The following is a 13,229-nucleotide window of genomic DNA, read 5'->3' on the forward strand; positions in this document are numbered from 1 at the left end:
GAAGATGGTTGTGTTGAAAAGGACCAACCTTTGGAGACTTTTGATGATGCTAGTGTATCTTACTCGAGCCTTGATCTTAATAATGATCAATTACCTATTCAAAAGGTAAAGGTTGAGGAAGATGCAATTAGTGCTTTTAAAAAATTCCTTAGGGAAAGAAATGAGTCCGCGGTAGTGTATGAGCGTTGCAACAAGGATAAAGTTATTCCAAGTCCGGGTCATAATAACGATCCTTCACCTATTCAAAAGGAGGTGATTGGGTGTGACTTACCTATTGTTATAAACGGTGTAACACTCTCACAAGAAGATCTTGAGATTTATACAGAAGAAGATTTTATGAGAGAGGAATGGCCCGATTCCGATGATGAAAATGTTGAAGAGGTGATGCTCGAGAATGAAACTGAATTGAATGATTTTATGGAAGACCCAATTGAACTTTCCAATGATTTTAATGATGCCAAGACTTTGGTTAATGTGGAAAACAACGAAGAATGGTTGCAAGGTTTGGTAGAGGACCATGATATACAAGAGATAAGTAATTCACTTGAATTTTTTAAGGATGAAGAGGATTCCGTAATACAAGAGATTGTGCAAGGTTTGTCTAACTCTTTGCATATTGATTCTTCTCCTTTACCTCTTATTGGTTTGAATGTATGTTCTTCGAAAGTATTTTTGGATGATTTTGTTTCTAGATATCCACCATTGGAAACACTTGATACTAACACTATGCAGGTTTGCCAAGAGGAATACATGGAAGTTCCCAAATTCTATGTTCTTTATACACTTCCGAGTGTGAACAAGACTAAGTGTGGGGGAAATTTCTATCGAGCGATAACATTATTATTATTTTCTTGTTCTAACATTTGTATGGAGTTATTGTTTGCAAAACAGGTACTGTGGGTGGATCCCCAAATTTTCAGATTGTTAGTATATGGGGAGTAAATATTACAAGAAGCCAAGTCGGGTCGTCGACTTTAAAACAAGCGCTTAATGGGAGGCAACCCATAGGTTTTGTATTTCTTATCCTTTTTCTTTTTTTTTTTTTTTCTTGTTCCATATCATGTTAGGATTTCACACCTTGACTTTACTAGGAGTATTCAATTACATTGAGGACAATGTAAGGTTTAAGTGTGGCGGAGTGGTTAAGCATATTCAAAAAAAAAAAAAAAATTTGCATAAAACCTCCAACTTTTAGAGATTTTAGAGTCATTATCATACTTCTAGGTATGTTTACATAGAGAATCATGACCGACGTAACTGAACTTGGAAGTGTTAGGGAATTACGTTCGGATTTCTTGCTTGTTAGAGTGTTAAATAATGGATTTAATCATGCCGGTGATGCTGATTAGGAGCAGGGAGACATGCATTATTAGAGTTGTTGATCAATCATTAGTGGAGACTACCCTATTTATATCATGCGAGGCACCGACCAGATTTCTTTATAAATAACTAAAGAGCTTTCTTTTGAGTGTGTGTCACCGTACGTTAATTCCGGGTAGAATGGTGAGCTACCCAACCTCCCACCAATAGAAGCACTACTCTTTGATCTCTTGAGTGCTAATTTTGTCAATCATAAGGGTGACGTCTATAGATGAAAGCCTCCTTCTTGTAGTTCGATTTGCAGTTAGCACCATTCTCTGTCTCGACAACAACGGATCTATAGAAACACCATCATCATCAACAAGGGATCGACATCAAAATCTACAAGGAAAGTTGAAAACGTTCAAGGTTTACAAGCAACGGAACAAGAAAAGAGTAAATTTCATATCCAAGTAAAGCAACATATAATGAGAGGATTTTTATATATACATGTTGAAGACTTACATATAAAGAGCGTAATTTTATATCCAAGTTGAAAACTTATTTACAAGAGCAAAGAAAAGAAAAAGGTGGGAATTGTTGAAGTTTATGATTTCGAGACGATACAAGTTGTGAAGAATCAAGCGGTAAAGTACTTTTCCCAAGGCCATGGTTTGTTTTGTATTTTATCTCTCTTGTCATAAAAAAAAACGAGACAAGAGAAATTTTATTTTTGTTTTATTTAATAAGCCGTGGGGAAGGAAAATCTATAAAGAAGTTTCAAGCGACAAGGATTTAAGGTAAAGAGTTACAAATTGTCAAGGAATTACGAAGTTCGAGCATTTATCATTAATAGTTGAAGCCGAAGACGAAGACCAAGAAGATGAAGACGAGGAGTGGAAGACGTTTCTATTGGATGTCGTGAGAGTGGTGTTACCATAATTGGAAATCGGGTGTGAAGGTGAGTAAGTAGTCTCATTCTCGATAATAGTTGTTGATTTCCTTTCTTAGAGATCGTCAGAAAAATGGTTTTTCAAAATGTTAAAAGATGTGGGTTCTTAAAATATTTCGGAAGTTGTCCTTCCCGCCATTCAACGTGTTGCAGGAATTCTCTTTTCATTCCTACCTGCACAAATGTGAGAACCATAAAAAGTACGTCTTTTGAGTGAAATTTTATAAAACCCTTTTTGGTGAGGCAGAAGTCGAGGCGAAATGCTTATTGATCGCTTCTCAAACACGTATTCTCTCATATGGTGTGGTTATTTCTCACTCAACATTTAAGAATGAGGATATGTTCTTTGGTATTTCCAACTTCTTATTACTAGCGTGCAGAAACTCTATGTCTTCATATCTCTTTGGATGCTTGCCACGCTGGAAAGATTTGAAATTAGAGTGGATTTTAATTTGATTTGCTCGAGGACTAGCAAAGTCTAAGTGCGGGGGAATTTGATAGCTGTCTAAAACACCTAATTTACTATGCAGTAGTTATGCTTTATTTGCTATTTTTTCTTGTGAATTTTGTATTTTACGTTTGTTTTGAGTGTTTTAGGTATTTTGGAGTCGCACGGAGGAAAAGAAGAAGAAATCACCCAATTTCTACGAAAAGGCAGATTTGTCATTTCCAGTGCGAACACTATCTGGAGCCCAGCCAAGGTTAAGGGGAAACTCTGTTTTGAAGAAGTACAAAAGACAGCCAGCTCATTTTAAGGGGTTGCCAGGTGGGATAGCCCTTATCAAGGTGACCGGGCATCGAATATAACCTACTTCTATACCCTAAATCGAGAAACTCGTTTCTCATTCATTTATTCAAGACAACTCCTGAAATTGAGACGAGATAGAGGCGCAGCCATTAGCAGTCGCTGCTGCTATTGTTGTGTCCGAGAGATTTAGAGAGGAAACTAAGAACAAAGATTGATCGAAATGGATCTGCGTCGAAATTAAGAAGATCGATTCTTAGAACGAGAAGACAAAAATGGGGTTTGAGTTATTTTGGTGGATTGAGACGAAGTTCAACAGGGGATCTGTGTGTTGTATTTGAAATCAAAAGCAGATGTAAGAAATTGGTGTTATTGCCACCAAAAGAGGAAGATGAAACATGGGTTGTTCTGGAAATCAGATGAAGAAAGTCCTATGGTTGAGATCCAGAGAAGATGATCGAGAAGCACAGATGGATGTCGATTCTGAGTTCAACTGAGAGATGGGTTTGAGCAGTGGAGCAGCTAGATGGTGATTTCGACACCAAAAAGGAAGAATTCGAAGTTTACTGCCGTTGAATCTCGATGCTGGTAGAAAAAATTATAGGACTATAATCGAGAAATAGTGAAGAAGTTGGAGATGCTATTGATGTTACAGAGAGAAGAAGATGGGTTTTGTGGATCGAGAATTACTATTAGATTTTGGTGTTGATTGAGATTCAATTGCTTATAATGAATTGAAGATGATGAGAGCTACCATGAATTTGCAGTGTTGTTGCTGTCGATGGATTCATGATGAAATGGATGAGTTAGATGAAGAACAGATATGGGTTGGTGACGAATTGATAGATTGAGACCAATTTACTTCGAAGGCATGATGAAGTGGTGCAGCTCAAAGGGGATCTGGATTGGAAGAATAAATTGGAGAAGAAGAAGAATCAGAGGAATTTTGGGGCTGAATTTGTGTTCGAAATGATGGAGATGGTTAGCAGCTGTAGAAGATGAATCTGTTGTTCTTGAATTGAAGTTAGATAGATGGGATTCAAAGAATTGAGAAATGGGTATCTACAGATGGGTTTGAATTTGTTTCTGTTGAATCGATTAATGATACTGAGAAGAAATTGGGGATCTCTGTTGAATAAAGAATATGATTTTGTCTCTGAAACGATGGGTGAAGTTTAAATGGGTTGATATGGATTATTGAGTGAAATCCAGAGAAAGTTGTTTGTGGTTACCATAGATCGATGGGCATTGATGCTGCTGATTATCAAGGGTTGATGAAACTAGGATTTGATATGCAAAAGATGGTGATGTGAATGTGGGTTGACCTGTATGCAGGTGGAAGCTGAATTGAAGGATTTGATAATGTTAGATGTATGCTAGGCTTGTAACAGGTGAAGAAAGAAAGGCCTGAAATTGGCCGGGAATAGCCAGAAATCAAAATGAACTCTGTCGTTTTTTTCAGTCTGACGAGTTGACTCAGTGACTCGTTGAGTAAGACCGAATCAGATGCTTAAGCTGAGTTAGACGGGCTGACTAAGAAGCTGATTCCCTTTTGACCCAATTGACTGACGATTGACTTGTTTGACCGTTAACTGTAACGACGACGGTACGAAATATTCCATCGACGACAGAACTATTCCAGTGACCGTACGAGAGCTTTCCGGTGGTACCAGTGAAGTTCCGGTGACTCAATTAATGAAGAATTTTCTAGACTCATCTAGACTCATGGGTTTGAAGAATTGGGCTTGGATTTGGAAAGAGAAGATGGAAGATTTGAGAAAGACTTGGATTTGGAAGTTGAGCTACAAAGGAAAAATGATTCTATTCCTAAGAAGAGTTGAAGCAAATTGAAGCCTATAAATAGAGAAGTTCTCTATACGACTTTTCTACACACCTCTACACACACAACACTTCTCTTTTCTTTATTCTTTATGTGAACTCCTTAGCATGAGTAGCTAATTTTATTGATTAAGGATGAATTCCTAGTTCTTGACATGTTTTGAGTTTTGTTTTAAATCTACTTTGAAGCTTTCACATGATTATCGTTTGTTTTTACTAATAGGAATGTTTATACATTCATGGTTGATTGATAGGTCGTTTAGGATGCATACTAAATTTATTTGTTAGTTGATCTAAAGCTAGTGAAAGTTAGGGGATAATTAATCGTTTCTTGACTCTTTACACAAGTAGCAAATACGAGACCTTGCGGAGGGATTCCGTGGAGCAATTGTGTGTGAAAACAACGTTAGCAAGTAGACTTTGAGCTAAGAGTCTAACTACTAATATCAACCTAATAAATTCATAAATATTAATGCGTTTAACTAAATTACACCTTGAGTGAGCTACTACTAGGTGGTTTGGTGAATAGAATCTGGTAGTCGAGAACTTCCGTATCCGGTGATACTAGGGATTTAGGGGTCTAGCACTGAGCTAGATGCTTTACCTACGGTTGGTGATAATCTGTGACTAATAAAAAGTGGAAAAGAACATAACTTAAATCATTGTTTTGCAACGAAGAAGGATTCCTTGATCTAATCTCTCTTATTGGTTTCAACATACACTTTTAATTGATTTGTTTATTTTCTTTTGTTTTTAAAATCTAAAACCAATCCCACCTTTTTGTGACAACTAAACACCTAAAACCTCTTGCTCCTCGTGGGAACGAACTTGACTACACTATATTACTTGTTAATTAGGTGGAAAAATATTAATTAATTTATTGTGGTTACGACACGCATCAGTTTATGTTTTAAATTTAGGTGAAGGATATGCAATTTAAAATAATTATGAGAAATTTAGTAATCTACCCTTCACTAGGATACCCCTTATAAACCTACTCTAGGTAGGAAAATGATTTGTTATGCCTCAAAAAAAATTGAGTATTCCTCAAAATTGGTTTAGTTTTTTATCACTTTACTGATCAAAAGAAAAACAAAAAACAAACAAACCTTCCAAACATTCTTGGGCGGTTAAATGTATTAAATTTCATCGGCCTAACTGATCTCGACCAGCTTTCAAAGTTATATTGCCCAAAAGTTATAAAACGCATGATCTTTATCTTTAGTTTCCCACAAAATGTAGGACTAATCCCAACACGGCCCCTCACGTGTAGTCTCATATTTCAACATGCCCGCTCACGTGTAGGCTTGTTGGGTCTAACACGTGGACATTATATCGGGTGACGCGAAGTAAAAATATCGTTAAACATAGGTTATGAACCGCAGGATCTTTATCTTTAGTTTCTCATACGATGTGAGACTAATCTCAACACGCCCCATCATATATAGCCTCATCGGGTCTATCACGTGAACACTAAATCGGATGACGGGGAGTAAAGGTGAGTCAATAATCCTAACTCCACTCGAAAACAGGCTTTCTTAGTTAGAATCGCCCAAGGATTTTAAGACGCAAGATCCTTAATTTTTCAAACAATATGGCACTAATATCAACAATATGGTAATTATTTAATAGAAGCTAACAATTTCTCGTGGTGTTGGACCTCATACTAGTAACGCACATGAAATCTAAAACTGTTTCGTTGACCACATGGCTCACGTTGACGGCCTTTTTAATTGGACTGATAGGCTCATGCTTCTTTCCCGATTGACGATGTAGATAGTTTTCAATAAGGGGAAAATATCGTTTGGTCCTTTTTTAGGTGGTCCCAAGTCAATTTGGTCCTTTGGGTAAACGCGTTTCCTGTTTGGTCCATAATTATTTAAAAATATTAAATAGACCAGCATACTATTCCGTGTTAATTAATTACTTATTCTTTGTAGCAGTTCATTCTTTTTGATGAACTATCAGGCTTTTTTTTTATTTGAGTTCATTTTGTCTCATGAACCTTCATTATATTCTATGAACTTCACACACTTCATTAAATTCTACAAAATTTTCGTTATTAAGAACAAAAAGTCAGAGTTCATGTTTTCAAATGAATACACAACAAAAACTCCGCCGTTATGAATAAAAACAAGATTTAATTCTTCCTAATGAACTCCTAAAAAAACCTGTATGAAAATCGAGTTCTTTCTTTCAGATGAACTCCTAATAAAACCTATATGAAAACAAAGTTCATTCTTTCAAATGAACTCCTAATAAAAACTATATGAAATCAAAGTTCATTCTTTTAAATGAACTCCTAATAAAACCTATATGAAAATTATATATGTTCATTCTTTTAAATGAACTCCTAATAAAACCTATATGAAAACCGAGTTCATTCTTTCAAATGAACTCCTAATAAAAACCTATATGAAAACCGAGTTCATTCTTTTAAATGAACTCCTAATAAAAACCTATATGAAAACCGAGTTCATTCTTTCAAATGAACACCTAAAAAAACCTATAAAAGAAAACAGAGTTCATTTTTCAAAATGAATACACAACAAAAATTCGCATAAAATAGAGTTCATTCGTAAAAATGACCTGCAACAACATCATCTTCATCTTCTTCGTCATCTTCAACAGCAGCAACAAACATTATCGTTTTTGTTAGAGCACTGCTCGGTCGAACTCGCAAGCGTTGATATCTCAAGCTTTTTTTTCAAGTTTAGTTGTCAAAACTGTAAGTCTTGATTTCTAATCTACTTATAGCTATGTCTCAGATTAGGATAGAATGTGTAGTTGAGCTTTAGACTTCACGACGTTCATCAATGAAAATGAAGAACTACTAAGGGGAGCTTGTGGAACTTCATAAATAAAGTTATATGGAGACTTGAACTCATCTATCACTCAGAAGTCTATTTCTATTTTATCTCCTATTGAGACAAAAGTCGTATAGCTATATAGACTTTACTTTAGACACAGTTGATATTTCGAGCTGAGTTTAACTGCTTACATATTTCTCGAAATATGTGTTGGTAATATTTCTCTTTAACCAATTTCATCTTTTATTCTTGACGAAAGTCAAAAGATGATCATGTGAACATCACCTATTAACATCTTATATGATTTGTGTTAGACAGTCATTTGATGTAGACTCGGAATGTTTCGTATTGATCATCCGATCACATGAAAATTACTTTGAAGATAATAGTTTGTGTGAGACAGCTATTCTCGTCTTCAAAGAATGTTTCAATGATTGAAATGGGAGTTTAGAGTAATTAACCATTGATTGGATATAGTACAGTATGCGTACTTGTATAAAAAAACAACAACCAGTCAATATCTTTCGGGGTGGAATTAAAAAACCTTTGGTCACCTACCAACTATGATCAAGAAATCAACATCTAAAACAAAAATAGATCGAATCAGTGTGCCACCCAAACAATAAATGACCTATAATTCTGGCTTGTCCAATAAAAACATCTAAGAAACAACCACGCAGATCTGCTACAATAACACGCAACATACTGGCAACAATGATCCATAATTCAATGGCTACAATTAGGCGCTCTCAACAAAAAATTCTTCCACGCTAAAGAAACCATCCATTGATACTGTAACAATATTCAACAACTCCAAGACGCACAAAACAACTGGGTTAATAATAAAGATGATGTGGTTCAACTCATTCTTGATCATTTTTATGAACGATACACGGCTCCACCTAAGGTGATAGATGACGATATTTTTGCAGATATCAACCCAACATTAACTACCAGACAAATGGACTTGCTTACTAAGGAAGTATCTACAATAGAAATCAGACAAGCTCTCTTCTCCATAAACTCCGAGAGTGTTCTGGTTCAGATGGTTACACAAGTAAATTTTTCAAAGTTTTCTAGGAAACAACTCATACTCAATTGATTGTCATGGTCAAAATATTTTTCAATAATATGAATATACACCAACTCATGAATCACACAAACCTCACGTTAATACCTAAATTTGAACGTACATCAAAAACTTCTCAATTCAGACCCATGAAACTCTGAAATGTCACTTATAAAGTCATCCCAAAAATGGGAACTGAATTAGGCCACTCCTCCCTTTATTACTAAGTTCATTTCAAAGTGATTTTGTTCCACGGAGATCAATACACGATAACATAGTAATTGCTGGAGAATTATTCCACCATATCAGAACCTCATGCATCACCAAAGATACAAAAATAACTCTCAAACTGGATATCTAGGAAGCTTACAATAGCCTCGATTGAGGATTCATCAAAATTGTATTCATCAAGCATGGATTTCTAAAAGTATTTGTGGATTACATCATGCTATGTGTAACAACTATAACATACTCAATCACATTAATGGTACACCACATGGATACACCAACCCAAAAAGAGGCATTAGGCAATGAACCCTCTTTCGTCTTATATTTTCATAATATGTGCCGAAATCATATCTATTAATTAACCTGGGAAACCTTCAAAACCAAAATCTAGTAAAAGGTCTTCACCCATCAAACAAAGCACCACCCATCATTCATTTAATGTATGCTAACGACCTTCTAATCACTTTCAAATCTTCTACCCAATGTAACAACCAACTCAGGAAACTACTCCACTCTTACGGATCTTCAGCAGGAAAGGTTGTTAGAGCACTGCTCGGTCGAACTCGCATGTGTTTCTATCTCAAGCATGTTTGTCAATGTTAGTGATCAAAACTATAAGTATTGATTTCTAGTCTACTATAGCTAAGTCTCGGACTAGGATAGAAAGTGTAGTTTAGATCAAGAACTCCATGGCGATCATCATACAAGACGAAGAACTACTCAAGGAACTGGTGGAACTTCATCGACTAAAAGGTATGTGGAGACTTGAACTTATCTATCACTCAAAAGTCTATCTACTCTATCTCCAATCTTGAGACAAATGTCGTTTTGCTATATAGACTTTGATTATACACATTTACTATTTCGAGCCGAGTTTATCTCGCTTATGTATTTCTCGAAATATGTGTTGGTACGCTTTCGCTTTGGCCAATTTCATCTTTACCTAGTGACGAAAGTCATGTTATGTTTCAATCACTTTGAAAATGGCTTTGACGAAAAATGGTTTGTGAATAACAACTATATAACGTCCTCTAAGAATGTTTCAATGATTGAAATGAGAGTTTAGATTATATAACCAATATTGGATATATGCATTGTTTGGAAACACATATATGTATAAGTCCTTATTCCTTGAACCAAAGTATGCGTACTTTGTTGATCAGGAAAACCGGAACAAGAGCTGTGAAACCAGTCCGCGAAATGGCGGAGGTTCTCATCCCGAGAATATCTGCTAGAGTTTGTGAACTTCTTCCGGGAACTTAAGTCCGCGAACTAAGTCTACGAACTTGAGTTGGTTATATCTAAAGACGATTATTTGTGAACTTATATTTATATAAACTAAGGAATGCAAAATGCAAACTATGACTATAAAGTTCATGAATCGATTCAAGTGAATCAAATCGTTTTTGCTTCGATTGTGTCTTATATAGTTATATAAGATTTATACAATTGAACAACTCTCTAACTAGTTCATTTGAGTCATTTGAACTAGTAATGGTGAAGAAGAATATGGTTGATATGAAAGTGCTCATATGGCTAACCATTTGGTTAACTACTTTTCAACCAACAAATGTACATGTTTGGGTACGGTTACACAAACCTAAAATCATACATTTCATTTGTGTGTAACAAGATAAGTTTTCGATCCAGCGGTTCAAAGATATTAGCTTGAATCTAATCAGGTTTTCATTTAACGGTGAATATTGAATGCTTTGTTACTAAGATAACATTGATTGCAAACCCTGATTTGAAAGACTATACCCAACAAACCCTTGGTTACCCCGCAACAATTACCCGAGACGATAACCTTGTCTCTTGTTCCTCACAAATATGCTCTCACAAAGAGATCCTAGATTTATCCTAAAAGTTATACAAGAAATATCTCACCGATCTCTTAATCGTTTTCAACACAATACAATTCTATAAGGCCTAATTACCTATTTATGTAGGTTACAAACTTGGCCACCAAGAATTATAACCGGTTTAGGAAACCCCTTTCCTAAAATACCACGGCTAACTTTACGAAATAATTAATTAGTCTTCAATTAACTAACAGTCTCCCACTTTAAAGACTCATGTATTGTCTTCAATTCTTCTTTTCTTCAACTTTGGATTTGACGGTGCTAAAACATTTTCATGTCAGTGCGGCTCCCCTCCCAAATCCTCATTCTGAGAGACCAACTAAAGCCTTGCAGAGCTTTAGCTTGTCTGATGTAACTCCCTTGGTAAACATATCCGCCGGATTCTTCGAACCAAGAATCTTCTCGAGCTTCAACTCTCCTTTTTCTAAGAGATCCCGAATGAAATGATAACGAATATCTATATGCTTCGTCCTGGCATGATAGGCTGAGTTCTTGGCTAAGTGTATAACGCTTTGACTGTCTCTAAACAGAACATTATCTCGTTGGTCCTTTCCCAACTCATCTAACAAACCTCGTAACCAAATCATCTCTTTGCTCGCTTCTGTTATTTCTACGTACTCCCCTTCTGTAGTATGCAATGTTACCAACTTCTGTAATCGTGAGTTCCAACTCACTGCAGCTGACCCCATAGTGTAAACATAACCGGTCGTACTTCGCCTTTTATCTACATCACCTACGAAGTCTGCATCCACATAACCCCTCAAGATAGAACCACCTATTCCGTAACACAATCGTACGGTTGTGTTACCTCTCAAATACCTCTCAAATACATTAGACTCCCAATCGCCAAATAATATGCTACGTTAGCTATGTACTCCTTTTATTCATTTGTCTTCGCACACTACATACTTGAAAGACGAATTTGACTTCCAAGTGGAGAACTAACTCATTTAGCATTCTCCATATTGAACCTTTTCAACACTCGTTCAATATATTCAGCCTGACTAAGCATAAGTACACCCTTATCTCTGTCTCTTATGATCCTCATACCAAGAATCTGCTTCGCATCACCAAGATCTTTCATAGCAAACTCACTTGCTAATTGTTTCTTCAAATTATCAACTTCTTGTAGAGATGTTCCGGCAACCAACATATCATCTCACATACAGTAATAATATGATGTAGTCAGAACCGCACCTTTTGAAGTAACAACAATGATCTGCATTACACAGTGATTAACCACCTCTATGCATGAAGTTATCAAACTTCTTGTACCACTGTCTCGGGCTTGTTTTAAACTATACAAACTCTTCATTAGCTTGCACACCATCTCTTCCTTGCCTTTTACTATGAATCCTTCTGGCTGCTTCATGTAAATTTCTTCATCTAGGTCACCATGGAGAAAAGCTGTCTTTACATCCAACTGTTCAAGGTAGACATCTTCAGAAGCCACTAGACTTAACACTACTCTGATAGTAGTCATCTTCTCAACTGGAGAAAATATCTCGTTGTGATCAACACCAGGTTTCTGCTGGAAACCTTTCACAACCAACCTAGCTTTGTAGCGAATATCTCCATTTGCTTCAGACTTCATCCGATAAATCCACTTGTTATGAAACGCCTTCTTACCTATTGGTGATTTTACTAACACCCAAGTTCCATTATCCTCAAGTGAATTCATCTCATCTTCCATGGCAAGTTTCTACTTGCCTGAATCATCAACCGCTAGTGCTTCTTTAATATCTTCAGGTTCACCTCCATCCATAAGTAATAGATAATTCAGAGCATACCTTGGGTTTGGTTTTGGAGTTCTTGATGATCTTCTTACTTCTTGTGTAACTATAGGAGTAACTCCCACTGCAGCAGAAGTTTCTTCACCTTGTACTTCTCCGCCATCAGCAACACCGTGCCCTTCTTGTACCACACCTTTTCCAGAAACATCATCAATATCGATATACAACTCCTTATCGACGTTGCTTGATCCTACATCTTCAACTTGTGTTTTATTCCTGCCCTTGTACAGCTCATTCTCATCAAAAGTGACGTCTCTACTTCTAATAACTTTGTGACCCTCGTAGTCCCAAAGTTTATACCCAAAAGCATCATTTACGTAACCAAGAAATATACACTTCTTTGCTTGAGCACCTATCTTAGACCTCTCACCGGGACTAAGATGAACATAACCAACACAACCAAAAACTTTCAAATATGAAAGATTTACCTTTTTGCCGGTCCAAACCTCCTCTGGTATCTTTATATCCAATGGACTACTAGGTGTCCTATTGATTAGATAAGCATCCGTCTCTGTTGCATGTGCCCAGAAGGTCTCGGTCAAAGCAGACTACAACCTCATGCACCTAGCACGTGCATTCAACGTCCAATTCATACGTTTTGCTACTCCATTATCCTGTGGCGTCCTTGGAAC

The sequence above is a fragment of the Papaver somniferum genome, chromosome 5 (assembly GCF_003573695.1).
Source record: "Papaver somniferum cultivar HN1 chromosome 5, ASM357369v1, whole genome shotgun sequence".
Classification (NCBI taxonomy): domain Eukaryota; kingdom Viridiplantae; phylum Streptophyta; class Magnoliopsida; order Ranunculales; family Papaveraceae; genus Papaver; species Papaver somniferum.